Raw genomic sequence first — 27,442 nt, 5'->3', positions numbered from 1 at the left:
ATACAGATATTTATGAAAGGCTTGACAGCAGGTGCCGGAGGCCGGGACAGACATGAAATGTTCATAAGGCCATGCTCTTGCTGTCCAGTCCTCTGGTAGTATTGTATTTAAAGAAGCATAGTCCCAACAAGTGTTGTGTTTTTTAAAGCTTTTATTTATTTATTTGTTTGTTTGTTTATTTATTGTTTCTTCATTTAATTTTGAGAATATGAAAGCGAGATGGAGAATGAGCAGGGGAGGGGCAGAGAGAGAGGGAGAGAGAGAGAATCCCAAGCAGCCTTCACACTGTCCATGCAGAGCCCGATGCTGGGCTCGAACTCACCAACCGTAGGATGGTTGACCTGAACCAAAACCAAGAGAAGGACACTCAACCAACCGAGCCAGCCAGGTGCCCCTTAAAGATTTTATTTTTAAGGAATCTCTACACCCAACGTGGGGCTCAGACCTACAACCCTGAGATCAAGAGCTGTATGCCCTATTGCCTGAGCCAGCTAGGAGTCCCCCATAGCAGGAATTTTGACCTCTACTTATGTTTTTATGAGATATTACTGGTAATCCAAAATTGCTACCTCCATGATGCTCTTACTGAACTTTCTGGCTTCTACTTACTCCTCAACACTTGAGGACTTTGCTGTCATTCACACCATCACGTACCTTGCTTTCAGTTCCTAAGCTGTGCCGCACAAACCTGTGTGTGATTTTTTCCCAACGGGTCATGTTCCCCCAGTGGAATGCAGCCTCCATTCTAACTGTTTTCCCTCCAGGATCCGACAGTGGAAAACTACAGATTGTCATTTTCCTTTTCAGCAAGTGGGGGTGGAGAGGAAACTCAGCTGGAACAGACAGAGGAAGAAGTCCTTGAGCCCCACCTCCCCCTCCCATGTTCATGTTTTCCCCGCATGAATATTGTGTAGATGTTCCCAGATTTAGAATATCTTAGGCATCTTTTATTGTGAAAGTTGAAAGTATTTTAAAGATTTAAGGGGAGAGCTTATTCACAAGTGGAAAAGTGATAGTGGTAACACTATACGAATTTAAAATGTAAGAGATCAAGGTGCTCAGTCCAGTGAGCGTCCGACTCTTGATTTCGGCTCAGGTCATGATCTCAGGGTCATGGGATTGAGCTCTGCATCGGTGTCTGTGCTGAATGTGGAGCCTGCTTGGGATTTCCTCTCTCCCCCTCTGCCTTTCTTCCCCATTCCTGCACTCGCTCTCTAAAATTAAAAAAAAATTAAGAGATCACAAATGACAGATTTTGAATTATCCAGGTTCAGATTATTCATTACTTGTATAATAGCATAATAATGCATGAAGTTGCCTCTGGGGTAACAGTTTTCTCGAATTCGTGCTATCTGAAATAAGTTGGCAGAAGATTAATGAGATTTTATTTTAATAATTATGGTAACTATACAGAATAGCTGTTGCCTTAATTTTTTTTAGAGTTACTTGATTGTGGGAAGTTAATTTCATTATTCACATGAGAAAATAGTAAAGCATTACATTAACATTCCTGTAGGCCATAAATATATATACTTGTATCCTTTGGCCTCGTTTACATTTTCTTAGAAGACATTCATTTTATATGCCTGTATGTAAATACCTACCACCTCGTGCTGGATCCCAGCACAGACTATCTGGAAGGAATTCATTCTCATACCACCCATACTCTTTCTCTGTCTCTATGACTACACAAAATGGTGATTTTTATTTAGAATGAACTGCCACATGCTTGTGCAAATAGGCCAGTATCAGAGATCACAGATACAGGGAAAAGAATGGGGCTGGACCTGGGCAGAAATGACCGTGAACCCAGCCAAATTACTTTTCAAAGCTTTTTTTCTTTAATTGTGGAAATGGGATAATGACCTCCTTGGGTGAATTGTTATAACATTCGTTGAGTTAATGTGTAGATTGGTGAAGCCACTGTGGAAAATAGTGTGGGGATTCTTTAAACACACACACACACACACACACACACACACACACACCCCAACTAAAAACTACTGTATTATCCACCAATCTCACTTCTCGGTATTTATCCAGAGAGAAAGAAACCACTGTCTCAAAAAGATATCTGCACCCCCATGTTCATTGCATCATTATTTCCAAAGCCAAGACATGGAGGCAACCTAAGTGTTCATGGACACTGATGATGAATGGGTAACAAAATGTGGTGTGTATATACCCTGAAATACTATTCAGCCATAAAAACAAGGAAATCCTGCCATCTGTGACAGCATGGGTGGAGTTTGAGGGCATTATGCTATGTGAAATACGTCAGACAGAGAAAGACAGATAGAAATGATCATACTTCTCTGTGGAATCTCACAAACGCCGAACTCCTAGAAACAGAGTACAAATTGGTGGTTGGCCGGTGTGGGGGTGAGGGGAGGGGAAGTGGGTGAAAAAATTGAGATAATGTGAATGCATTGTGTCTTGGGGGCGTGATAGGTGTTGAAGCGGTCTCTTTTCCCCCTCTCTTTACGTGGAAAGTACTCTCTTCTAAGCATGCAAAACAGCAGTCAGGTTGAGCTTCCAAGATACCATCCAAATTGGTTGACTTGTAATTTGCCAGGTGTTTATCTGTAACTAGGCAAATTTGGTTTCAAATACTGAGAAAAAAGAATTTGAGGCCCAGTGGGGCTTCTTCAACACTTTGGATTTTTCACCTGCCTGGAATTAACGCTGCCTTTGAGGGGGAGAAACTGGTTTACACAAAACTGTTTTCCTTAACGCACTGCCTTTCACAATGGCCCTGATAGAAAGGTAGACTCAACATTATCAACAAGTACATCATGAAGTACAGCTAACAAAGTGCTTGCTTTGGGAGCCTGTGAAATAACTTTCTCTTGAAAAAATGATGATGAGGGTAAAAACCTGAGGACGAGAACTAGTGAGTGAACATAAAATGGGGTGAATATGTTTTTGTCTACCCTGAATATTAATAAGTCTTTGAGAGATGTTTCAAATACTTAATTTTTTTCATTTGGTCGCTAATTAGCTCTTTATTTTTTTCCCCTCCTGCAACCGTCACTTGAATGGGGATAAGAATTAATTTTTCATGTGTCATTGTTTTTACATTAGATCCTGGCATATTTGCTTGGCTTAGGCTTTGTGGCGGTGATCAGGAGTCTGTCTCTCAGTGATATGTAGGAAATGTGAATTTTGCTTTGAGGCCTTAGAATAATTGGTAAAAAGTTGCTTTTATTATAGCAGTAGACATTACGTGATAGACTGAACAGTCAGTGGGGTGGGGAGGAGAAAAAGATTCTTCTGGGAAAATCTTCAAAGAACAATGAGAAAGATTTGTGATTATAACTAAGGTGAAGTGCAAACTAATTCATTCTATTAGACATTCAGTGTCTATTCAAAAATTGACGCTGGGCACCTGGGTGGCTCAGTTGGTTAAGCGGCCGACTTTGGCTCAGGTCGTGATCTCACAGTCTGTGAGTTTGAGCCCTGCTTCAAGCCCTGTACTCATGGCTCAGAGTCTGGAACCTGCTTTAGATTCTGTGTCTCCCTGTCTCTCTGCCTCTCCCCTGCCCTCTCTCTCTCTCTCTCTCTCTCTCTCTCTCTCTCTCTCTCTCTCACACACACACACACACACACACACACACACAAATAAAAACATGAGAATATTTTTAAAACATTGCCTGCATTCATGTGGTCAGTTCTCATACTCTTTCTGTTGAGCTGGGGTCGTTCTCTGGTGCTGGGCCCCCCTGCTTTTCCTGGAATTGCGGATTTCCTTTTCTCCCTTTCTCCTGGATATTACTCCCAGGAGGTCATTTTTGTGTAGTACTGACAAGAATGGGCTTGGAAATCAACCTGCCTGGGTTCAATTCCAGGCTCTGCCAACTTTCGAACTCTAGAACTTGGTACAAATTACTTTCCTAATTATTAATTATTTCACAAATAAAAGGGGGATAATGATGATACCTCTGTTAAAAGATAAACTGGAGCAAACGTTAAAAATTTTAAGAGTTTATCTGAGCAAAAGTCAGTTTGATTCGGGCATAGCCAATCTGGAAGTGCTTAGGAGCACTCTACCAACAGGAGTTATGGAGAGACTTTTATAAACAAGCAGCAGGAGGAAGACAAGGAAATTGTTCGATTGGCTGTAACGTAAGCACTTGTCTTACTTAGGAAAGGCTGGTGGGCTCTTTGTGGTCAGTTGTCCTTTAGTTTCAATTTCTGAACTTTGAGGCATTGCAGACGTAGGTTTTATTTATTTATTTTTAAAATTTTTTAAAAATGCTTTTATTTATTTTTGAGACAGAGAGAGACAGAGCATGAGCAGGGGAGAGGCAGAGAGAGAGGGAGACACAGAATCCGAAGCAGGATCCAGGCTCTGAGCTGCCAGCACAGAGCCCGACACAGGGCTCGAACCCACAGACTGTGAGATCATGACCTGAGCCGAAGTCAGACGCTTAACCGACTGAGCCACCCAGGCGCCCCCAGATGTAGGTTTTATGTAGCTTACCTAGATTAAGGCTTTACAGCCACCTCTGGCTTCCTTGTTTAACATAACACCGAGTTCTTAGATGAGGACTTAGTGACATAATCCCGTAAGAATGCTTCATGTTAGTGTTTTCCCTTGGTTTCTCCCCTGGCTGATGATGGCGGTGTATCTTGGCCAATGAGCCTGGACACTTTAGACCTCATGACTCCACTGAATGAGTGGTGTGTGTGCGTGTGTGTGTGTGTGTGTGTGCGCGTGCTTGAAGATGCTCCCCTGTAGGTCTTGGGCACTCATTTCCGTTCAGGATATAGTGGCTTTTCCTACTGTTCTTGCGTCTTGTCACTGCCCTGTGGCATAAGCTGATGCTTTCTCTCCTTATTTCCCTTTTTATACACTGTTAAAGAAACAAAAAATACGCTGATACTTGTTAAAAGCTTGAGGAAGACTTTATTCAGGACTATTGGAATAAGAGTTTATTCCAGTGGGGCTCATCTCTAATATGGGAAGGGCAAGTGGAGATTTAGATAGCCAATGAGCAGAGTGAGCAGGGTCAGTGGATGGAAAATTACTAATAGGGAACATCAAGCGTAGGGGGATTCTTGCTGAACCAACTTAATAGGATTCTGGTTGAAGGCAGGTCAAGGTGATCAGATATCAAGGGTGGTGGGATGAGTTAGGAATTCTTTGCCAAAAGGGCACTAGACCCACCAAAGATAAGACAGGACCCAAGATGGAGGCCTAGTCCAAAAGTGGGCTCAAGGAGCCTACCTGAAGTTGGCTGAAGGAGAGCGGCTTTGTCAACACACAGGAATACATCCAGGCCTTGTTCCCAACCAAAAATCGATGCCTGCAGGATATCATCCCTACAGGAGTGTGCTTCTCTGTGCTTAAGAATCTTCCTCTAGCATTGCACTTGTAACTTGCAAGATCATTTCTAACATTTTGTGGAGAGCAACTGTTTTGGATTGATTATTTGATTAAGTTTGACTTCAAGTTATATTTATGTGATTGCCATTTGTAAAGCATTTTTCTCTACATTATTTCATTTATTCTTCACAAGAAACCTAAGTAGGCAGCTTCCATCTTAGAGGAGAAAATTTAATTGAAGAGGCTAAGCCACTTGCCTAACAACTTATGAAAGTAAATGGCAAAACCTGAGTTTTGAATCCAGGTCTTAAAGATTATCTTTGGGGTGCCTGGGTGGCTCAGTCAGTCGGTTAAGTGTCCGACTGGCTTTCAGCTAGGGTTGTGATCTCGTGATTCTTGGGATCGAGCTCCACGCGGGGTTCTGTGTTGGCCGCGTGGAGCCTGCTTGGAATGCTCTCTCTCCTCTCTGCCCCTCCCCCGACTTGCCTGTGCTCTCTCTGAAAATAAACTTAAAAAAATTACCTTTAAGTGTCTTTAAAGATAAATCATTAAAAAAATATATTGTATAAAAGAATTTGTAAAGTATTTGTCAAAGACTGAACAAAGAAGGAAATTTAAAAAAAAACTGGTAAGTGATCGAGTCTTTTGAGTCTAAGTATTATATGTCTTCTTGTAAACTATAAAAGGGTTGCCTGAGCTTAACAGAATTTGAATGTATTTCAGTTTGGGAGGAAACTGTCTGATATGTGCCTGCACATATAAATTCACGCACACTTCCTTGCACACACACTGTCCACATTTGACTCGGTGATACTTGCGAAGACCATCTTCAGTGACATTTGGAAACTGTCATCTATGTCTCTTCCATACGGCCACTATTCAATGACACGATCATGGTCTTGTCTTTGTGAGAAGCACTGCTAGGCTCTAGAATGAGTTTTTGGGAGGGAGCTTATCAGAGCTGTGCAGAACACTGTCCTTTTCTCTGGAGGTCAGTGCGACCTCATAATCTTAGATTGAAAAGAGATAGCAAACTAGACAAAGAGAGACAACGTTTGCTCTTTGGAGCCTGACCCTGCCACACAGTGCACATGCTCCAGCCCGCCCTGATGCTACAAACCTCTCTTGTCTCCCTGTGTGAATAGTCATTGCCCAGCAGGGGGCAGAACAGTTTGTTTCGTCTTGTGGTGCTGCCACTGGAGGGATCCTGGCTTTGACTCCAGTCTCTGAGCCAGTTTGGGCAAAATTAAGGGCAGAAAGGTGATGGATGCGCTTCCCCTCTTGTGAATGCAGGACTATTTTACACCATTGGAATCGGCTGTTGTAATAAAATAATTAAACCTTATACTCTTGAGGCACTTTCTCTGTGCCTGTTTTAAGAATGCAGAAACTGAGGCTCGTGGAGATTAAATAACAAGCCCACTGCATCTTATGTAAGGGAGGTTTCAGAGATTTTTATAGGATCCTTGGAAACTCATTTCAGTGCTCTGTAGCTTACAAAAATTCCAAGTTGTCCTGCATTTTATTTCTCGTATTGACTGAGAACAGTTGAGTATGTAAGAGTCCTTCTTTCTAGGTCTCCTTGCTTCCCTGCACCCCTCTCCGTGGCTTAAAAATTTCGTTATATGTAAAATACCTTGGGGAGGCTTGTGAAAAATCCACATTCCTGTGACCCAAAGATTCTAATGGGCTGGATCTGAATTTGGGCCTTAATATTTGCACTTCTCACAAACACCTCAAGCGAGAGAGTCAGAGGCTGTCCACTGACCATATTTGGAGAAATTCTGACCTGCATAGCAAATTTTGAACTAATTCGGATTCTGAAAGTCACTGACTGCGTTGCACAGGTTTCTAGGATGTGTATAAACCAGCAATTGTTAAATAAATCACAATTTGGAGGACCCATGCTGTGAGGTCTTTTATAAACTCTCTGACTCATTGTGCCATTCATCTAGTTTGTTAATTGATTTTTCATTTTTTTTAATGTTTAATTATTTTTGAGAGACAGAGAGACATGGCATGAGGAGGGGAGGGACAGAGATAGAGAGGAGACACAGAATCCAAAGCAGGCTCCAGGCTCTGAGCTGTCAGCACAGAGCAAGACACGGGGCTCCAACTCATGAACCATGAGATCGTGACCTGGGCCAAAGTCAGACACTTAACCGCCTGAGCCACCCAGACGCCCGATTGATTGTTAATTGATTGTTAATGTCTGATTTTGTGCGGGAGGGAGATAGATGCATCTCTACCTGAGAAGCAATAGTAAAGATCTCTTTCTCACCTCAGTAGCCACAAATCCATTTTTTGAAAAGCCTATTTTCCAGGGTGCCGGGCTGGTGGAGCATGCAACTCTTGATCTTGAGGTTGTGAGTTCGAGCCCAACCAGGCTGGCTTTAGAGATTACTTAAAAGTAAAATCTACATCACACAAAAAAAGAAAGAAAAGTAAAGCCTGTTTTCCCAGCCTCTTTGTTACATGTGTACCTCCCTTCTGAACTCTTTGTAGGTTCTTCAGATTTCTGTTCCTGCCTCCACTGGCATTGCAGAATTACAGGATGTTGATTTCCTGTCCTGAGTCATCATTTTGCAGCTTGCCTCATCATTTGGTGTTTGTCTACAAGCTTCAGCCTTATGATTGGAATCTGTGTCATATGTCCCACTCTGTCAGCAACCACTGGACCCCTTCTTGTTCTTCCTGCCCTACCGGAGCCTTGGCCTCCAGGAGGCTGGATTTTCCTCATTTTTTGCTACAGTCTCCCTCACCCTGTCTCCCACTGCATCACTGTCTTGACTTTAAAAGCTCTCCCTGCCCCAAGGTTATGGACCAGATAGAAAGAGTATGCTCTGTCTGTATCACCTGAACTTTGCCTGAGGACAAAGTTTTGTGTAAGCAAAACTTGTATTTCAAAATCAAAGATGGTGGAAAAGAACTTAAGGCCTCTCCTTGGGCCAGCGTTTGGTTCAGTAAATAGCTCTTCCTGGTTCCTGTCACCCTCACTCACGTAATAGGTGATTGGCCGACAGCACAGTTTGACAGCTGATTTTGGTCATGTTTTAGGTAGAACAGAATCAAGTTCAGCTATCATGAGTTGTATTTATCAGACACTTACAGGCACGGAATGTTCTTTTATTTAATCACCACCATGAGGGTTTGCTGGCTGCACTGAGCACTTTCCCCTCTTAGGTGTCGAGGTCTTAGAAGCCCTTCATTTCTTCCACGTGCAACACGGGTTGTTCATGCTGAGTTCTTCTCTTCCATCCATGTATCCACTTATCCCCAGAGCCCCAAAGGTGCAGTTCCAAAGTATCTGTGAACCTGTCTCCTCTCACTCTGCTGCTGGCCTGGTCGGGGATGCTGTCTGGACTGCCATCGTCCACTCCTGACCACTCTCCTGCCTCCGGTTTCGTCCCCTTCCCAGGGCTGCTTTGGGTTCCTGTGTTTCTTCTGCTCTTTGGCACCTGTGGTCCCCCGTCTCTACAGTGTTGTGCATTCTGTCCTCTAATCCTAATTTGCCCAAACAATATTTGTCAGCCAGGTCTCAGTTTTGACAACATCCTCCCCCAGCCCCCCACCCCCCCTGCCAAAGACGTTTTCCTCATGTCCTTCTTCATCTCTCTCATAACATATATAAAACTCTATTATTGTGGCCTTTTTTTGCATTGGTTCCTCCCACTTGATCGCCAAGCCCTTGAAGTCAGGTCTGGGATGCAGGAGCTGTTTAATAAAATATCAACTGTAAGAATAAATGGACCGCTGAACCTAGCTCCGCCTGTGCTGTGAACCAGTAGGAAGCAGCAGCTATAAATAAGTATCATCCTGTGTCTGAAATGATACATAATTACATTTCCCTTGCATCCTGCACTCGGTGGCAGTTACTGCTTAGTTTTTAAAAGCCTTAACCTAGGGGCACCTGGGTGGCTCCATCGGTTAAGCCTCTGACTTGATTTCAGCTCAGGTCATGATCTTGCAGTTTGTGGTTTTGAGCCCCCTCCTCGCTGACAGTGTGAAGCCTGCTTGGGATCTTCTCTCTCTCCCTCTCTCTCTCTGACTCTCCCTGCTTGCTCGCTTTCTCTCTCTCTCTCTCTCTCTCTCTCAATAAACAAACTAACTTAAAAAACAAACAAAAAAGAAACAAACAAACCTTAACCCAGAAGAGAACCAGAAGTTCCAAAGGCTCATACCCTGATCTGGGCCTTTCATTAATCATCTCCAGAAGACTTGAACTTGAGAATCAAATGTCTCTGCACCCGTAACTGTAGTTCCCTTCCTTTGCCGCAGGAGAAAGTGGCTTTAGTGGACGTGGACTGACTCAGTGCCACTCCTCTCAGTGATTCTTCGAGGACACTTTTTCGAGGTAACTTCTAGTTACCTGGTATATGTGAGAACCACAGCAAAATCTTCATCTTGTTAAGAGCAAACCTGAAAAGCCCTTCATGTCTAAATTCGGCTGCTAAGGTGCATGCAGCCCTTAGTTGTAGCTTGCTCGTCTCTGAGACTTTTATGGCTTCTGTGTCCCTCTGGCTGTCATTATAGGAGAGAAGAGAGTTCTGCTTCTGGCAGCAATGCTGCGAGCCTTATCTTGGTGACAGGTTTCTTTAGAGCTCCACCTTAGTTCAGTTACTGTCACCTGTCTCACCTTGCTTACCTGCACTGTGTTCACCGGTTTCTCTGCCCACCTCCCTCACTAGCTTCTGTTACGCTTTTCTCTAAGTCAGTAGTTCTCAACATTTTTGACCCCAGGCCTCTTTTTTTTTTTTTTTAATAGTTTTTCTAGTGCACTTTAGTTTTTAGAGAAGTTTTAAGTTTAGAGGAAAAATGCACAGAGAGCACACAGGCTTCCCCTCCTTCCACAGTGATCTTGTGTTAGTATGTACAACTGATAAACTACCATCAACGTATTATTTAAAGTTCTAAGTTTACTCCATGACACTTAGATTTGAGGACACAGGAGGGCTCTTGTTTCTCGGATATTAACCTTTCTAGAAATTAAAACTGAGAAATTTTTCTACCAGTGGCATTCCTTCACATTTTTGCCGGTCTCGTCGACAGCTGGAGTTTCCTAATTGTTTCTGCCCTCGGTCTGTTGTGGTGCCACTGGTCACATAGTCTCTGGAAAATACCCCTGTACACTGGGAAGAAAATGCAGATGGAAAGGCACTTTGGCGCTGGTGTTTTTGGGAAACGGTTTGAGCCTGTGGATTCTCTGAATGGGTCTCAGGAACCTCAGGGGAGTTCCCTGGCCACACTTTGAAAATCATTTCCATATACGTAGGCAACATTTCCAACACCTGCTCATTCTTTCACCCTCCCGGAGGGTGGGAGTGGGGTCTGTTCTCTGTTGTATCGCATATTCTTGCACAAGTGTTCTGAACACACTTCCTGAATCAACGATTGACTAAGCAGAGGTAGCAACTGATGGAATTATTTTCCAGGAATTGACTAGTGAGGAGAGAAGAGCCTTGGATGTAGTTTATTTCTACAGCAGGCTGTATGGGTTTTGATGCCCGGAATCGTGCTTTTCTATGCGTCCCATCAAACAGACATAGTTTGCGTTCAGTAGATGTTGTGCTGACTGAATGGATGCATATTCAGCTAACAAATACACGGATGCGGGGGCTGGATGGGGTTGCAAGTGGGAGTTGAGGGTCCATTCGACGATGTGATCATTGTGTCCTGGAAATGCCTAATTGCGCTGCTGATAATCGCTGTCAACTCTGGGTTACGTTTGATACGGCGATTTCATATATTTGCGTTCGGAGCCATACCAAAAATACGTCTGCGATGGGAATGTTTACATCAAAACAGCCTTGAATCAGGGAAAAAATGTGCATTGAATCAAGAATTCACTATCCACTTGCTGTTGTCAGTCTGCCATGAGAAGAATGAATAATTGATTAAACATGTGGCTTAAAGTACTAAGAAAGATATAAAATTATGCCAGTTGAATTTTAATATGTGTTACATGTTTATGTTTTTCAGGTAAGGAATTACATTTGGTTCTGCCTGGTTTCCTAAGGAACTTGACAGATGCTGTCTTCTTGTGTTCATTTGTAACCTGACAAATCACGCAAAATATGCTTGCCTCAGTATTAGGGCTTCAATTGTAAGTAATATGCTCTGTGCCTTTGTCAGTGGAGCGGATCTTGTGGTAAGATGTATCTTGTGCCAAGAGTATCTTGTGCAAGATACTCTGGGTTTTATACGTATTCTCCGTTAGGCCGATTGCACGGGGGCAGTCAGACTTACCGACCGGGGATCATTAGCACCGTCCCTGTGAAGACTGCGCCGTGTACCTTCTGCCCTCTGCACCTTTGTCGACCCTGTTAGAAACGGGAAGCCTTCCCAAGTGGGACTGCTTCAGTTTATCTCCTTCATTATCGACTTATTTTTATTTTTTTAAGTTTTTTAAAAATTTATTTTGAGAGAGAGAACAAGCGTGCAAGCAAGTACGGGAGGGGGGGGAGAGAGAGAGGAGAGAGAGAGAGAGAGAGAGAGAGAGAGAGAGAGAGAGAGAGAGAAAATTCCCAAGTGGGCTCAATCTCATGACCCTTGAGCTCATGACCTGAGCTGAAATCAAGAGCTGGATGCTTAACCGACTGAGCCACCAAATGCACCCCTCTCTCGTTATTTAAAACTGCTACTGATTTCCTATATAGAACATTTCCACTGTGAAAGAAATCAGATATACAGGAATATATTTTAAAAATCAATTGTTAATGAACCTTGAAAATATGATGCTATTTGAAATAAGCCAGATACAAAGGGACCAATATGACATTCCGTTTATATGAAATCTCTAAAACGTACACATTTATAGATGCAGAAGGTAGTGTAGAGGTCACCAGGGTTTGGAGGAGGGAGTGAATGTGGAACTCTTGCTGAATAATTACAGAATCTCTGTTTGACGTGATGATAAATTCCCCCCTCCCCCGCTCAGTTTGAGATGTAATTGAAAGAGTTTTGGAAACAGGTATTGATGATGGTTGTACAACTTAAGTACCTCCCAATTACACACATAAACATGTCTAAAATGGTGTATGTATGTATGTATGTATGTGTATATATGTGTGTATCTATATATATACACATATCTCCACAATTAAAAAAATATAGAAATCAGCCATAATCCTACTCTTCAGAGATTTCATTTTGTTTTCTAAATTTATCTTTCTTTTTTTCTTTTTCTTTCTTTCTTTCTTTCTTTCTTTCTTTCTTTCTTTCTTTCTTTCTTTCTTTCTTTCTTTCTTTCTTTCTTTGTAATCTCTACATCCAACATGGTGCTCAAACTCACGAGGTTAAGAACCCCATGCTCTTCCAACTAAGCCAGCTGAGCACCCCTGGAGATTTCACCCTTAATATCTGGGCACATTTCCCTTACTTAAAAAAAATGTTTTAGCATAGTTCTTGATAGTCTTTCTGATTATGAAGTTAAGATGATACAGTATAATAAATTCTACATCTTACAGTTCTTTAAAAATTTTTTTAAAGTTGACTTTTGAGGGGGAGAACACACGCAAGAACAGGGGAGGGGCAGAGAGAGAGGGAGAGAGGGGATCCCAAGCAGGCTCTGCACTGCCAGCACAGAGCCCAATGTGGAGGTTGAACCCACAAACTGTGAGATCATGACCTGAGCCGAAATCAGGAGTCGGATGCTTAACCAAGTGAGCCACCCAGGTGCCCCTGTGTCTTAGAGTTTTTAATCAACCTCCTTTCTTACGTTCTTTTCCCATACCCTTGGAACCTTTGCATCAGTACCATCAGCTACATTAAGATTGCTTTCTAATCAGGTACATTCATTCAAGACCAAGAACCTTCATGGTCATGATCTTTCTCAGCCTGCTCCTGTCTACACTGACCTCTCCATCTCATTCATGCAGCAGGTAGTTCTTGAGCACCCACTATGTACCAGTCACTCTTCTGGGCCCTCGGGGGGAGGGGAAGCCAGTCATGGGGCTTGGGCAATGGAATCATATCACCTGACCTGCGCAAGGTAGTTCTGGAAGGTGTGTTTTGGGAAACACTGGGCTTTATGATCTGTGGTTCCATACCATTCCTTGAGTCCCAACATTCTCTGATATAGCGCATTCAGTTTTGATTCCTGAAAACAATCCGAATGTAACCCGGCCATGCACGAAATACCATTAAGCCTTTTCATAATCCGTCTTCGTTCATCTCTGTGTCATTGGATTCTCAAGATGTTTTTGACCTCTCCTAAAAACTGATTTGCAATCCAGTTGACCCTTGCACAATGTGTGTACTAGAGGTCAGACCCTCCCCTCCGCCTCCAGTCAAAAATCTGAGTCTAACTTCTGATTCCCCCGAACTTACCTACTGCTGTTGACCAGATAACATAAAGGTTACAGATAGCATAAATGGTTGATTAACACTTTTTTGTATGTTACGTGTATTATATACTATATTCTTAAAGTAAGTTAGAGAAAAGAAAATGTTATTAGAAGATCCTAAGAAAGAGAAATACATGTCTAGTATTGTACTCTAGGAAAAAATATGTGTATAAGTGGACCTGCTCAGTTCGAACCTGTGTTGTTCAAGGATCAACTGGATAATGAACAATTTGAAAGAGTTGGTAAAAAAAAAAATCAACCAAACCCAAGTGCATCCCCTTAACAGAATTCTAATGAAGGAGTGTAAGGTCTTATTTTTTAAGAAGTAGTAGGACAAAAACCACTCACAATAATGGTGTCTTGGTGAATATGTATCTTTCTTATGTGTGAATTTAATTCTCCCAGGCTTTCTTTTCTTATATTAAAATGTATCCTACTCAAGATTTGAGAACAAAACATAAAAAAAAGTACATATACTAAATGCATCCTAGATTCAGAAAACCTTATTGTAACAAATGAGACTAGTGGAAATGTTTTTTAGACTTTATGAATACTGGCAGAGACTAGGGCTGCTTCAGAAACATTTTTCTTGCTTGACTTAGAAGGGGGTTGATAGAAAATGAAGACCTGGATGGACAAACTCTAGGAATCTTCTGGACAGGCTCCTCCTTGTATACCACGCACATAGTAGAAATTTGATTTGCAGTTGAGTAAATGAATGGATTTTGCAAAGATAGAACTTTGTGCTAGGATATGAATATTTTCACACAGGAACAAAGACATATTTTTTTTGTTTTAACACATGATCTGAAGAAAATTGGAGCCTTAGTAATGGGATGGTGTAAGTCATGCTTGTATGCCTGTATATATGGAGCAGCCAAGAATATGTACAGATAACCTTTGTATATAGAAAGGATATAGATTTTTTTTTTCAGTGATGGATAAAATAGGGCCTCTTTTATCATACCTCCCATTTACCCCCTTTCTTTAACGTTTATTCACTTTTGAGAGACAGAAAGAAACAGACCATGGGCAGGGGAAGGGCAGAGAGAGAGGGAGACACAGGATCCCAAGCAGGCTCCAGGCTCTGAGCTGTCAGCACGGAGCCCAATGTGGGGCTTGAACTCACAAGCCTTGAGATCATGACCTGAGCTGAAGTTGGCTGCCCAACTGACTGAGCCATCCAGGAGCCCCTACCCCCTTTCTGTAAAAGCTAATTTTCCTATCTATTTTGAGTCTCTTATGTGGGCAGATGTTTCACAGTGTATTTGCAAACATCTTCCAGACATATTGTCAATCAGCAGGTTTCACCAATTAACAGCAGCTACTCAAGCCTGTTTTCTGTATTTTCATTGGAGGGCAAATGCTATAGGTTTTGGTAGATGTGGAGACAGATAAGTTTATCAGCTCAGCAGAATCCATAGGACATCAGGTGATGGGTCTTAGGACATTTTGTACAGAATGGATTCATTAAAAGGGTGAGAACACCTGGTACAGTTTGGTTGTAGGCTTGTCTTGAATAAGATAACGGTTAGCTGTTGTGGACCTGTAAGGCCAGGTCCTGGGCAATGCATGCACACATTCACTCACACACAGCATCTTACACAATCTTCTGAAGAGTTCTGGGAATCTGCATTTCATGGATGACGACAGAGAGGCTCAGAGATCATAGAACTTGCCAATATTGGCTTGACAAATTCTAGTGCAGCTGTAAACCACACCTTGATGGGACAGGTTCCAAAGCCCCTACTTGCTGTATAGGAGAAAAAAAAAGATTTATTGACTGAGAAGCATATTCTGGAGTGTATTGGATTTTTGTAACAGGGAAAAAATGCATTGTCTTGAAACATGGGCACAGGGGTTCTGAGAATCCTCTCTTAAAATTACTTGTGATGATGTAAAATATTTGGTGTAATACCTGATGGATCCTAAGTGCTCCGTAAGTAACGCCTGCTGTTGTTACTGTTTTGTTAGTGATACATAATGAGAGACACCTTTGAAGGACAGCCTTTGTCGTTCTTGCACTTGATGCAGCGGGTGTGGTGTTTAGAAAGACAGGGGTTGGAGTCTGTCTCTCCAGGTTCGTATCTCAGCATTTTAATTTACTGGGTGTGTGACCTTTGGCAAGCACATTAACCCCTCCAAGCACCGCTCTCTGTACCTGTACCATGGGGATCGTAATCGTACTTACTTTGCTAGGATTCGTGCAAGGACCAAACTGAGTATTAGGATAATGCATCTAATATACTCTGCACAATGTCTGGCACTCAGAAAATATTATTAGTGTCATTATCAGTCATTAGAGTCATTATCAGTCCGTCGTCATAAAAGCCTAAGAGGCACCCTTCCTGGAATCTGATCCATGTTGCTTCCTGGCAGAAATAGGAATCTGGGTTGCTGGTGTTCTGTGTGTGTGTGTGTGTGTGTGTGTGTGTGTGTGTGGTTGTGTGCATTTGCTGGTGGGAATCCTTGCGTGTGCGGAGTGTAAACTCCTATCAGGTTTTGGATAAATGAACACACAAAACCATTTCACGTCTTCTGGAGGATGTCGGTAGGGTGAGTGCTAGTTCCAGGGTAAATGTTTGATTCGAACACTTGAGTATTATAGTGAGAAGGTTATTGTACGCTGGCACAAAGAAGAAAGAAAACTGGAGAGCTTTTGAAGACATTATTGCTTACATCGAGTTTTTCTTTTTAAGTTAGAAAATTGTGAGGGAATGCAGAATCTAAATTCAGGAGGCCCAGTGAGGCTGGTTTCATGGGCTAAGGGTACATGTGTGGAGGTATGTTTTTTCAGTTACTGGTTAAGTGACAGTTCAGATTTCTACCTTCACCCTCTTTTAACCTCTTTGCCAAGGGAGCTAGAGTGATATTGATGCAGTGGAATCTGATGACCTCACTTCCTTGTTTGAAACCTCTCATTGGTTCTAATTTTTATGACTTATCTAAGCCTTTGTGATGTGACTCCAGCTACCTACTCATCTAGGATCTTCCCTTCCTGCCTTTCGGAAGTGTTGGAAGGGCTGGCAGCATGTAGCTGAAGTTGGTTGTGAGTGAGGAGTGGCTGAAGCCCTTAGCCCGGGCATTAAATCTCATAGTTCCTTGATGTGTCTTTAGGACGGGGCTGCAGTCAAAGCAGTGTTATACACTTGGCCTATAGCCTGTTGGCTCCCCAGTGGCTAGCATGTTGCTGCAGTATAATTCAAGTCATGTTTGGTGACTAAATGAAATAGTTCCAAGGACTCACTTGTCCTTTACCTGAAGAAGTTGGTTTTATGATTAATATTGGGATGATCTGTCCGTCCATCCATCCATCCATCCATCCATCCATCCATCCATCCATCCATCTTAAAAGACCTGAAGTAAAGAGTATTTAACAATCAGTTCTGGTGAGGTGGGAACACAGGTGTTTATACTGTGTGGTGAGTCAAGTTGTCTTTGAAATTGACAGTATTCTATTAAATTGGACCTCTGTTCTTGTCACCTGGAGCTCTTTGGGTTAAAAATCACCCAGCAAATCCCAGATAGATGAGGCTACTGCTGTTTCCGGGATTTTTTTCTTAAGAGTTTGAGATTGAAGGATAGAAATGAAGTCCTCTTGTGGTAAGACCCGTGTAAAACCATAGGAGAGTCGAAAGATAGTAACAGACAATGAAGGGTGGATGACCAATCGTTTCCTCTCTGAATTCACTTTAAAATATGTCCGTGTGATTCTTGAGAATTCATTATCTCGGAGTTTTAATTGATGGAGAATCTTAGGTAAGAGTAATGACGTTGGAGGTAAAAATGTGGGGTTTGCTTGTAGCTGGGGTATTCACGGTGGTTTGACCTTGCTTGGTCCATCTTATGTCTATGGGCTTTGTGAAATCTGACTATGGGGTTAAGAGCAGCAGCCTCCGCAAAGACATCCTGAGGGCATCATCCCTGTAAAGTGCTTGACACAATGCCTCACGCATTCTAAACATTGAATGGATGTTGGCAATTATCATTGTGGAACTATTTGTGTTAAAATGTCTAGTTTCTTTTGTTGAAGTGAGAATTAGCAAGATCTTTAATTGTGGAGCTTCTGTGGTCATCACCTGTTGCTTTTTGCGGGGGTGGGTGGGTTAGGAGGCTGTTGATAATAATCACCATTGATTTGCTCCTCTGGGGCTTAGGGGTTGTGTTTTTATACCAGCTCAGGGAGTTTCCCTGGGTTGGAATGATCCTTAACAAGAGCTGTGGAAACCACATTGTGTGCTGTCTGAACATCAGTTGAGTCTTCAGCTTGCCCTTGACCTTTTGGCAACATTACTGATGACTCTCATTCATAATGTGCACACAGTATAGCAAGTTCATGGAACCCCGCTGACCTTGTACTTCTTCTGGGCCTTTGTGCTGCTTCCCATGGTCTTACATAACCTTAGGCACCACTTCCAATATTTATATTTCCTATGGACCTCCTGTCCTTAAAAAAAATTTCTTTAGTGGGTTTTATCCACTTTTAAAACGAGGGACCAAAACAATACATAAATTCTCCTTCTGTTTGGCTATTATTAGAACACTTGCAGACAGCAATCAATAGAAAATTTTAAACAAAGCAGTCTGCATGGCTGTCATTCATTCATTTTCAGGGGAAAAATATTAAATGGTAGGAATATAACACAATGCCACAGGGATCTGAGGAAATCTTTGGAGGTTAAATGACATCCGTGGGTCTTTAAATTTAACTTTCTTTCTCCTTCCAGAATAATTTATTATTAAATAATCAATAAAGATTTGGGCAGATTTTCAAGTAAATTATATGCACAGGCACTTACATTCTTTGATACATAGAGATGATCTCTCATGTGAATTGCAACAATAAGTAGGATGATTTCAGGATTTGTTCTCTATCACTCTCTTGCTCTCTCGGTCTCTCTCTTTTCCAGAGCTGTAAATCCAGATATGATACTCAGTTTAGCCCCTGGGAGTCTCTAATAAATGCATAAAGATATTCAAAGGGATTGGGTCCCTTTATTAAATCTTAGGAACTTTGCTTCCTTCAAGAATTTCCAAAGGTCATATATTTGAGTTGGGAATAGTCACTAAGGAGTTTTTAATGCTGCTGAAATAGAGATTTGACTAATGATAGCAAAGGTTATATAGATAAGACAATGTATTTAACCTACGAATGAAAACGAGTTGGCGTCTTGCCAGCTCATCCTCATTTACTGCATCTATTCTACATCCTTTGGTCTGTCAGCTATGAAGAAAATGGACTGAGAACATGTTCTTATTTTTGAAAAAGGTAAATGGATATAAGGAAGAAAGGCCATGATGCCAATAGGAAGAGATTTTAAAGAATTTAAGTTAGACCCACAATGGGGAAAAGTAGCATTAGAAATTAAGGCTGGAACTTCTGTGTTTAACTAGACCTGTGTGGCTCTTTCCTGGGAGAGGATGCGTAACAGCAGTAGCGACATGGTTTCCTGCAATCTTGAAGGCTGTTGCATTGTCTCCATTTCCTCCTTGGGAGTGTCCGTCTGATGGTCTCCTGAGTGTTCGGACTGAGCCAGCAGGGGAAGAAATGGCCCAGACTTTTGGAGTGATTTATTTATACTTTAATATGCCATATAAAGCCACTTTGTTTCAAAATTAAGATGAAACAACCAAGGAAGGGACTGGCTAAAGATTTAAGCAGACTTCAAATTACCACATCTGCTGCATCTGTCCCTATTAACCAGATGGTTTTTTGATAGGATGAATCTCATTGTAGGAGAGATGGATGAATTTTCCTTCTCTGTTTTTTCCTCCACCCTTGGTTTGCAGTTGCCATTGACGGATGATCTCATAGCAGAGATGTCTGCTGTGTTGGGTTAAATCCAAATCTATTGTGGTGATTGCCTTTTCCCAGTAAAGTGTTTTGAAGTAATTTAAACATCTGAAATAGGGAGATTTTACCTAAAATTATTTTAGGGCTTTTCCTTATTTATTTATTTATTTATTTTTAAAAAAATTTTTTTTTAACATTTATTTATTTTTGAGACAGAGAGAGACAGAGCATGAACGGGGGAGGGTCAGAGAGAGGGAGACACAGAATCTGAAACAGGCTCCAGGCTCTGAGCTATCAGCACAGAGCCTGACGCGGGGCTCGAACTCACGGACCGCGAGATCATGACTTGAGCCGAAGTCGGCCACTTAACCGACTGAGCCACCCAGGCGCCCCCGGGCTTTTCCTTTTTTAAAAAGAAATCATTTAATTTTGTTTGCAACCTTGGTCCCATATAATCACCAAGAACTTAGTAGATCCTCACTCCTTTAATGGGCGTGAGATCTCCAGTTTGCCACACTCCACTAAAGCTTTATACCTACCTTGTTTCTTCTCATTTGAGTTTCTAATCAGTGAATTTGAAAATCATTGAGTTGTCGTTTTTTTTTTTTAAACTTGAAGACACTTTTTAGAGAGCATATCTTTTAACACCTTCAGTCAATGGACATGTAAACTCTAGAAAGTAGACCAGAGCTGGGGGGATAGGTAATGGGTTAAGTATGCTTAATTGTGATGTGTAGTTTGTGGCAAGATTTTTGCATGGTTTCCTGACAATAGGAAAGGCCATGTAGAAACCTAAGTCTTTTTTTTTTCATTTTTAAAAAAATGTTTTATTTATTCTTGAGAGAGAGAGACAGAGCATGAGTGAGGGAGGGGCACAGCGAGAGAGGGACACAGAATCCGAAGCAGACTCCAGGCTCTGAGCTGTCAGCACAGAACCCGATGTGGGGCTCGAACTCACGAGCCACGAGATCATGACCTGAGCCGAAGTCAGACGCTCAACCGGCGGAGCCACCCAGGCACCCCGAAACCTAAGTGTTTAAAGAGTTCTGAATGTTCCATGCCAGAAATCCTCATTTTATTTTATTACTATTTTTTTAATTTTTTAGAGAAAGAGGGCGCATGAGCAGGGGAAAGGGGAAGAGGGAGAAAGAGAGAATCTTAAGTTGGCTCCTTGCTGAGTGTGGAGGGGGTGGGGCCCTCTTGGTGCAGCCCATCCCACCACCCTGGGATCATGACCAGAGCCGAAATCAAGAGTTGGAGGCTTAGCCATATGAACCACCCAGGTGCCCTGAAAATTTTCATTTTAAATCAATTTCACATCCTTGTTATCTAAGTCATCAGAAATAAGTGAGGAAGTGTGCGATGATATGGAAGTTTAGTAGCCGGAATTTTTCTTTTCCTGCTGTTAAGATTGAGATCCTTTAGAGGGCAATAGAGAGAAGCTTGATGTTAAGTGTCTGGGACAGGGATACTGGTTTGGAAAAAAATTTTAACCTTTTCTTCTCCCTGATTTCTCTCATGGCATATCCTTTGAGTATAGGGAGTTCTTTAGAGATTCAAGTTGTATTCTCAGCTGAGCATTGTTTATTAGTCCCCGTAGGAATCCATCAAGTAAAAAGTGTGTGTGTACAAAGTATTTGCAATTTTTGTGTCTTTTAAAGCATAGTAGCCAGATAGGGCTTGCATGTATGTTTTGTTGGCTACCAAACCCACAGGTCTGTAATCCTAACATAGAAATCCTGAAAAGAGAGGAAGGGGCTTCTCCTCTCTAGATTCTGTTGTTTCTCATAGCTTTGGGACCTCTTCTTTTGGCTGAGAACTGATTTGTTTAATTGATTTGCATGGTTATTTCCTGCCAGGAAGCCATGTAATTTAAGGGGGAAAGATTTTTCACAAGACGTGCAATAGAATTGTTGAATTGTGACATTTTGTTATCATCTTAATATTATATTGGAAACCCAAATAATCCCTGCCGACGATATTACATGTGGCACTTTCTAAAATCCAGACACTCATTCTGCAATGTGTTTGTACACTTAGCAAGAGTGGAGATTACACCTTACGTAACAATTTTGCCATTGTCAACAATTAGCGTTCATCTTAGTGTCAGTCCTTGGTTCCTGGGTATAAATATGCACAGTTTGCTTATTGGCTAAGCTCTACGAAGTTCCATTTACTATTTAAAGCACTAAAAATTGCTAATTTATGTGTGATAATGTAAATTTCTTTATATGCTGCTATATAAAGAAATATATGCTAGACTGCAGCCAAATGTTAAGGTTGGCTCTGTGATGGTGTTTTTAGCTATAACATGGAAATCACTTGTATGTGTGTCTGACTCGGCAAACAGATATCCTCCTATTTTCTTTGAAGAAGTGACACTCTGAGGACAAGTTTCTTTCCTGAGAACATGTGTAAGTTTTACCTTTTCTTTATATACCACTCATTATATCATTGGGGTATGTGTTATACATTTAAAATGAACATGTAAATCACCTTCCAGGGAAACTGGATGAAATACCCTGTTTCACTCTGGTTACTTTTTGAGTTATCTAATCCCTGAATTTTGGAGATGTAAAATATTTCCAGAGGTGACTTAATTTATCCTGCTTCCTTTTGGTGGCTATGGTAAAGCTTGATATGGAGATGACCACCTTTCTTGTTAGAAACAAAGACCAGGGGCACCTGGGGGGCTCAGTCGATCGGGTGGCTGACTCTTGATTTCAGCTCAGGTCATGATCTCATGGTTTGTGAGATCAAGCCTGGCATTGGACTCTGCACTGGCGGCGTGGAGCCTGCTTGGGATTCCTTCTCTCTTGTCTCTCTTTCAAAATTATAAATAAACTAAAAAAAAAAAAAATACCAAGCAATCCAAGGAGGATAGTTAGATAATCACCACTCTTTCCTAAAGCTCTGACAACACTTCAGCTTCCCACAATATTCAGACTTTAGAGGAAACAGAAGATATGCTATTACTTTTCTTTTTCTTTGCTTGTTTATTCATAGATACTTCTATTCCGCAAAACATTGGTGTGATACGCAACTATCCTTGCCTTCCAGTAGCTGTTTTCCCTTGTTCTTATGAACAGAACCCTGATTTTGCGTTTACTCCATACAGTTACTTGACCTTGGGCAAAGCAGGCCTGTCCAGAGTCATGCTTTATGAATCGTGCTTGGTCTCAGCCGGTCCCATCAGCCCTTTCTGCCTCAGCAGTCTAGAGTTGTGCATGTAATCCAACTCCGGCCAATGAAGCATTATTGAAAGTGGGAGAGATTCCCTTTCTGAATAAAAATGACAAGACACCCATGAAGGTAAATCCTTTTGCCTCTCCTTGCTTCCTGCTTTTGTTGGGGATATGTTGCCTGGAAATACAGCAGGCATCTTATAACAATGGGGTGATAGTTTGTTTTTTTTTAATTTTAATTTTATTTTTTTAATTTACACTCAAGTTAGTTAGCATGTAGTGCAACAGTGATTTCAGGAGCAGATTCCTTAATGCCTGCAACCCATTTAGCTCATCGCCCCTCCTACAACCCCTCTAGTAATCCTCTGTTTGTTCTCCATATTTAAGAGTCTCTTACATTTTTCCCCCTCCCTGTCTTTATATTATTTTTGCTTCCCTTCCCTTATGTTCATCTGCTTTGTATCTTAAATTCCTCATATGAGTGAAGTCATATGATACTTGTCTTTTTCTGACTGGCTAATTTCGCTTAGTGTAATACCCTCTAGTTCTATCCACGTGGTTGCAAATGGCAAGGTTTCATTCTTTTTGATCGCTGAGTAATACTCCATTGTATGTATATACCACATGTTTTTTATCCATTCATCCATCAATGGACATTTAGGCTCTTTCCATACTTCGGCTATTGTTTATGGTGCTGCTATAAACATTGGCATGCATGTGCCCCTTCGACACAGCACACCTGTATCCCATGGATAAATACCTAGTAGTGCAATTGCTGGGTCATAGGGTAGTTCTATTTTTAATGTTTTGAGGAACCTCCATACTGTTTTCCAGAGTGGCTGCCCCAGTTTACATTCCCACCAGCAGTGCAAAAGAGGTCTGTCCTCTTTCTCTGCATCCTCGCCAACATCTATTGTTGCCTGAGATGTTAATGTTAGCCATTCTGACAGATGTGAGGTGGTACCTCATTGTGGTTTTGATTTGTATTTCCCTGATGATGAGTGATGTGAAGCATCTTTTCATGTGTCGGTTGGCCGTCTGGATGTCTTCTTTGGAAAAGTGTCTGTTCATGTTTTTGCCCATTTCTTCACTGGATGATTTGTTATTTGGGTGTTGACTTTGATAAGTTCTTTATAGATTTTGCATACTAACCCTTTATCTGACATGTCATTTGCAAATATTTTCTCCCATTCCGTCGGTTGCCTTTTAGTTTTGCTGATTGTTTCTTTTGCTGTGCAGAAGCTTTTCATTTTGATGAGGTCCCAGTTGTTCATTTTTGCTATGGTTTCCCTTGCCTCTGGAGACGTGTTGAGTAAGAAGTTGCTGCGGCCAGTGGGGTGACAGTTTTGAAAACCTGTTGAGAATGGTGGAGCTGAGAACGGGAGAGCTGTGTCTTTGACAGCATTGTCGAATGGCTGTATGAGCCCCAGGGACCACCTCCCTCCAGACTTCTTTGAGCAAAATAAACCAGTAATTAAGCCACGGTTACTCCAGGATTCTCTTACTTGCATCCAAAAGCATTCCTAACTGATATACCACGTAAAAGGCTAATTATGTAATGGAGATGTTCATCAATTCATCCAGTTGAAAAGGCAGCAGTGTATTTTGTCTCAATCTGCTCTTCTGTAAATATTATTGCCTTTTGGCCTTGAATGAAAGACAGATGTTGAGAAATGTAATTAGACTCTTGGTATACGTGGCCAAGTTTTAATTTTTAATTGAACACAAGGCCCCAACGTGTTTGGCAACAGAAAGAAAATAATCCAGCATTTCTTAGTTAATTAAGTCATACTGTACTACTGTATGACTGGAGATCACAGCTCGCAGGATTGCATTACATGGTGATTTTAGTGTTGCTGTCTTTTGTTGCTAACCGCTCGTTTTAAAATCTAGTCCCGTCTGCCGCTTCCGAGATTCTCCCAGGAGACGGTGGTTATGGCTGGATTCCCAGAGCAGTCGAAAAGGTCAGGAGGTAGAGTTCCCTTTCGCTGGTGATGGAAGCCTCAGAGACGAATTCCAGGGAGGGCGAACACAGGTTTGCTCAAGGAATTTGGGCCTTGCTGTCCTGTTGCTGTGTTTAAATAGAGCAGGGTTAGCGATAGCTCCTCTGTGAGTGAGATCCAAAGAAGGTCATTCAGAATAGTGGTTCCTTCAACAAAATAATATTGAAGCAAATGAGTTTTTTCTTTGCATCAGTTCTTTGGGATGACTGTAATTCCTTGGAGGGTTCTGTTTGAAAGGTAAGCATGTATCTTTGCAACAGAACATCTGTTCCTTGCTTCGCTGGGTGAACGTCAGGTCAGGTTTGACTCATTCCTTCAGCATTTCGAATTTTGGGCCCTGAGGTTTGAGGAGGTAACTACCAAGTTTCGGTGTGAGTTACTCCACTCCATCTCTTTGGTCTTTTCTTTAGTCTTCAATGTTGTCCACCCAGCAGCACCCCTTTTTAACAGCAGAAACCACGCCATGGCATTTTCCTGCTAAAAGCTGCCTAGTAGCTTCCTTTGGACGAACACCTGTATTCCTTACCAGGGGCTCAGTGGTCCCCAGGATCTGTTCCCTCCTGGGTCTGCAGACTCCTCTCTCTCCACCGTTTCTCCCTCAAATGGCACCGTAGCTGCTGTTGTTCTTTGTCATGTGCATGCCCCCCCCCCCCCCCCCCCCCCGCCCCACCCCAACTCAGCGCTGTCTCTAAGCATCTGCACCTGCCATTTGCCTGCTAAGGAAATCTCTTTTCCCAGGTCTTTGCTTGGCGGACTTCTTCTCATTGTCCCTGACTCGGCTCCTTTGACACCTCCTGAGAGTAGCTATGCCCATTCTTTCTCTGTCACATTACCCAGGTTGACATACTACACGTAACAACGTAACAGAATTTCATTTCTGAATTTATTTTTTCTATCGATATTGCTTTTGTCTGTCTCCCTTTAAGAAGATGGAAGTTTGATGTTGTCTCCCTTGTTCATCTGTCTTGTCTGTCTCTATGAGGGGAACTAGATTCCTCAGAGCCTAGAGCACGTGGTAGGCACCCATAAATACTCCTTGAATAAAATGAAACAAAAGGCAATACACAAACAGTGTAGAAATCCAGCTGGAAAATTTTAGAAGTCAAATGGTAGGGGACGCCTGGGTAGCTCAGTTGGTTGAGTGTCTGACTCTTGGTTTTGGCTCAGTTTGTGATCTCATGGGTGTGGGATCCAGCCCTGCATTGCACTCTGTGCTGAGTACAACGGAGTGTGGAGCCTGCTTGGGGTTTGTTCTCTCTCTCTCTCTCTCTCTCTCTCTCTCTCTTTCCCCTCCTCCCCCTTTCTCCCTCCCTCTGCCCCTTGCCCCCACTTGCGTGCACTCTTTCTTTTTAAATAAAAAAGTTCAGGGGCATGTGGGTGGCTCAGTCAGTTAAATTTTTTTTTTTAATTTAAAAAAAAAAGGACAAATGACAGAATTAATTTAGGTCATCCAAATATATTATTATTCTCTTTTCCTAGATGCCATTCATTCCTTTTTATCCTGAAGCACCTATTTTTTTTTATTAAAAAATATTTATTTATTTTTGAGAGAGAGAGCGAGCGATAGGCAGACAGAGTGCAATGAGGGAGGGGCAGTGAGAGAGGGAGGCACAGAATTCGAAGCCGGATCCAGGGTCTGAACTGTCAGCACACAGCCTGACGTGGGGCCCGATTCCATGAACTGTGAGATCATGACCTGAGCCAAAGTCAGATGCTTAACCGACTGAGCCACCCAGGTGCCCCTGTTGTGCACATTCTCAATCCTGATGAAACTCCATTAAAATGAGTGTGCTATCAAATAAGTTGAAATATAGCATTGTCATATTCCACTAGCATATGAAATCATTTTTAAGGTTCTTCTGTGGAGAAATCTCTTATTTCTCTTATTATTGACTATACTTACAGGCCACACACTGTCCTCCGTCCCCATGTGTTGTGCTTTCTTACCAATTCCTCTTAACACTGTGTAGAGCTCTGTCCTCTCCACGTGTCTCCCACCTTTTCCAAGTCATGACCGAAGCAGACCCTGCTGATATTTGCATGGTCCTTTGGAGGGAATTTAGAGCCCTCGCAGGATGTCCATAGGGTGAGACCGTCCTGGGTAACAGTTGCCAAGGCCCTGAGAGCCAAGGGCATCAGTCTAGCTAGGAACCCTGGTTGAGAAGCTGTGCTTTATGGCCCATTTATGGATGAGGGTGTAGAGAATTATGGCGTCCTTTCAGATCACTGTATATAGAAGACTTCTCTCTATTTTCAAGATAGCATCTGAGAACAGAAAAGAGATTATTCAGAGATTTCTGGGCTTTTTGAATGTGGCAGAAACTTGGTGCTCTGGCAAGAAAACATGGCAGTATCTGCCTGCTTTGTGGTATGAAATCGAAGATGGGTAGAGTTTCTTAATCCACTTCCCAACTATAGGAAGATTTACATTGCAACAGTTAACCAGGGTCAGAGACTCAGCGTTTTTTCCAGATTGAGTGGTTAAGCACCGCAGACACTCACTCTTCTATTCTCCTAGACTCCCATTTTGGTGTAATTTAGTTCAAAAGCAAGGTTTCTCATTGTGAAATATTAAGCCAGGGTGTTTTATATAAAAAGCATTGAATTATTTTATTCTCCAGGTGGCACAGTTTAAATATGATGGAAATGCAAATCTAATCAGCCACGAGCCTCTGTGTTACACTGTGGAGCTTCTTTAAAAGAGACTGATTCATATGCAGCAGTAATTCATTTAATCTCAACAAGTTTTTGCATAACTTTATGTTCCTCTACTATACTTTCTTTGC

The 27,442-nt window shown here is 42.0% G+C and overlaps 1 protein-coding gene and 1 long non-coding RNA gene across 10 annotated transcripts in view; both read left to right on the top strand.

The window, feature by feature from the left end:
* Positions 1 to 27,442, top strand: part of MAGI1 (membrane associated guanylate kinase, WW and PDZ domain containing 1) — a 629,340-nt gene that overhangs the window by 251,099 nt on the left and 350,799 nt on the right. The window lies entirely within an intron of this gene.
* On the top strand, positions 16,669 to 22,771 carry LOC122236699. The gene is made up of 4 exons (XR_006214898.1): positions 16,669 to 16,723; positions 18,899 to 18,943; positions 21,773 to 21,882; positions 22,587 to 22,771. It is a non-coding gene; the product is annotated as an uncharacterized LOC122236699 (long non-coding RNA).

This window comes from Panthera tigris, chromosome A2 (assembly GCF_018350195.1).
Source record: "Panthera tigris isolate Pti1 chromosome A2, P.tigris_Pti1_mat1.1, whole genome shotgun sequence".
Taxonomy (NCBI): Eukaryota; Metazoa; Chordata; class Mammalia; order Carnivora; family Felidae; genus Panthera; species Panthera tigris.
The sequence above is the reverse complement of the archived record's forward strand: the minus strand, read 5'-3'. Positions and strand labels throughout refer to the sequence as shown.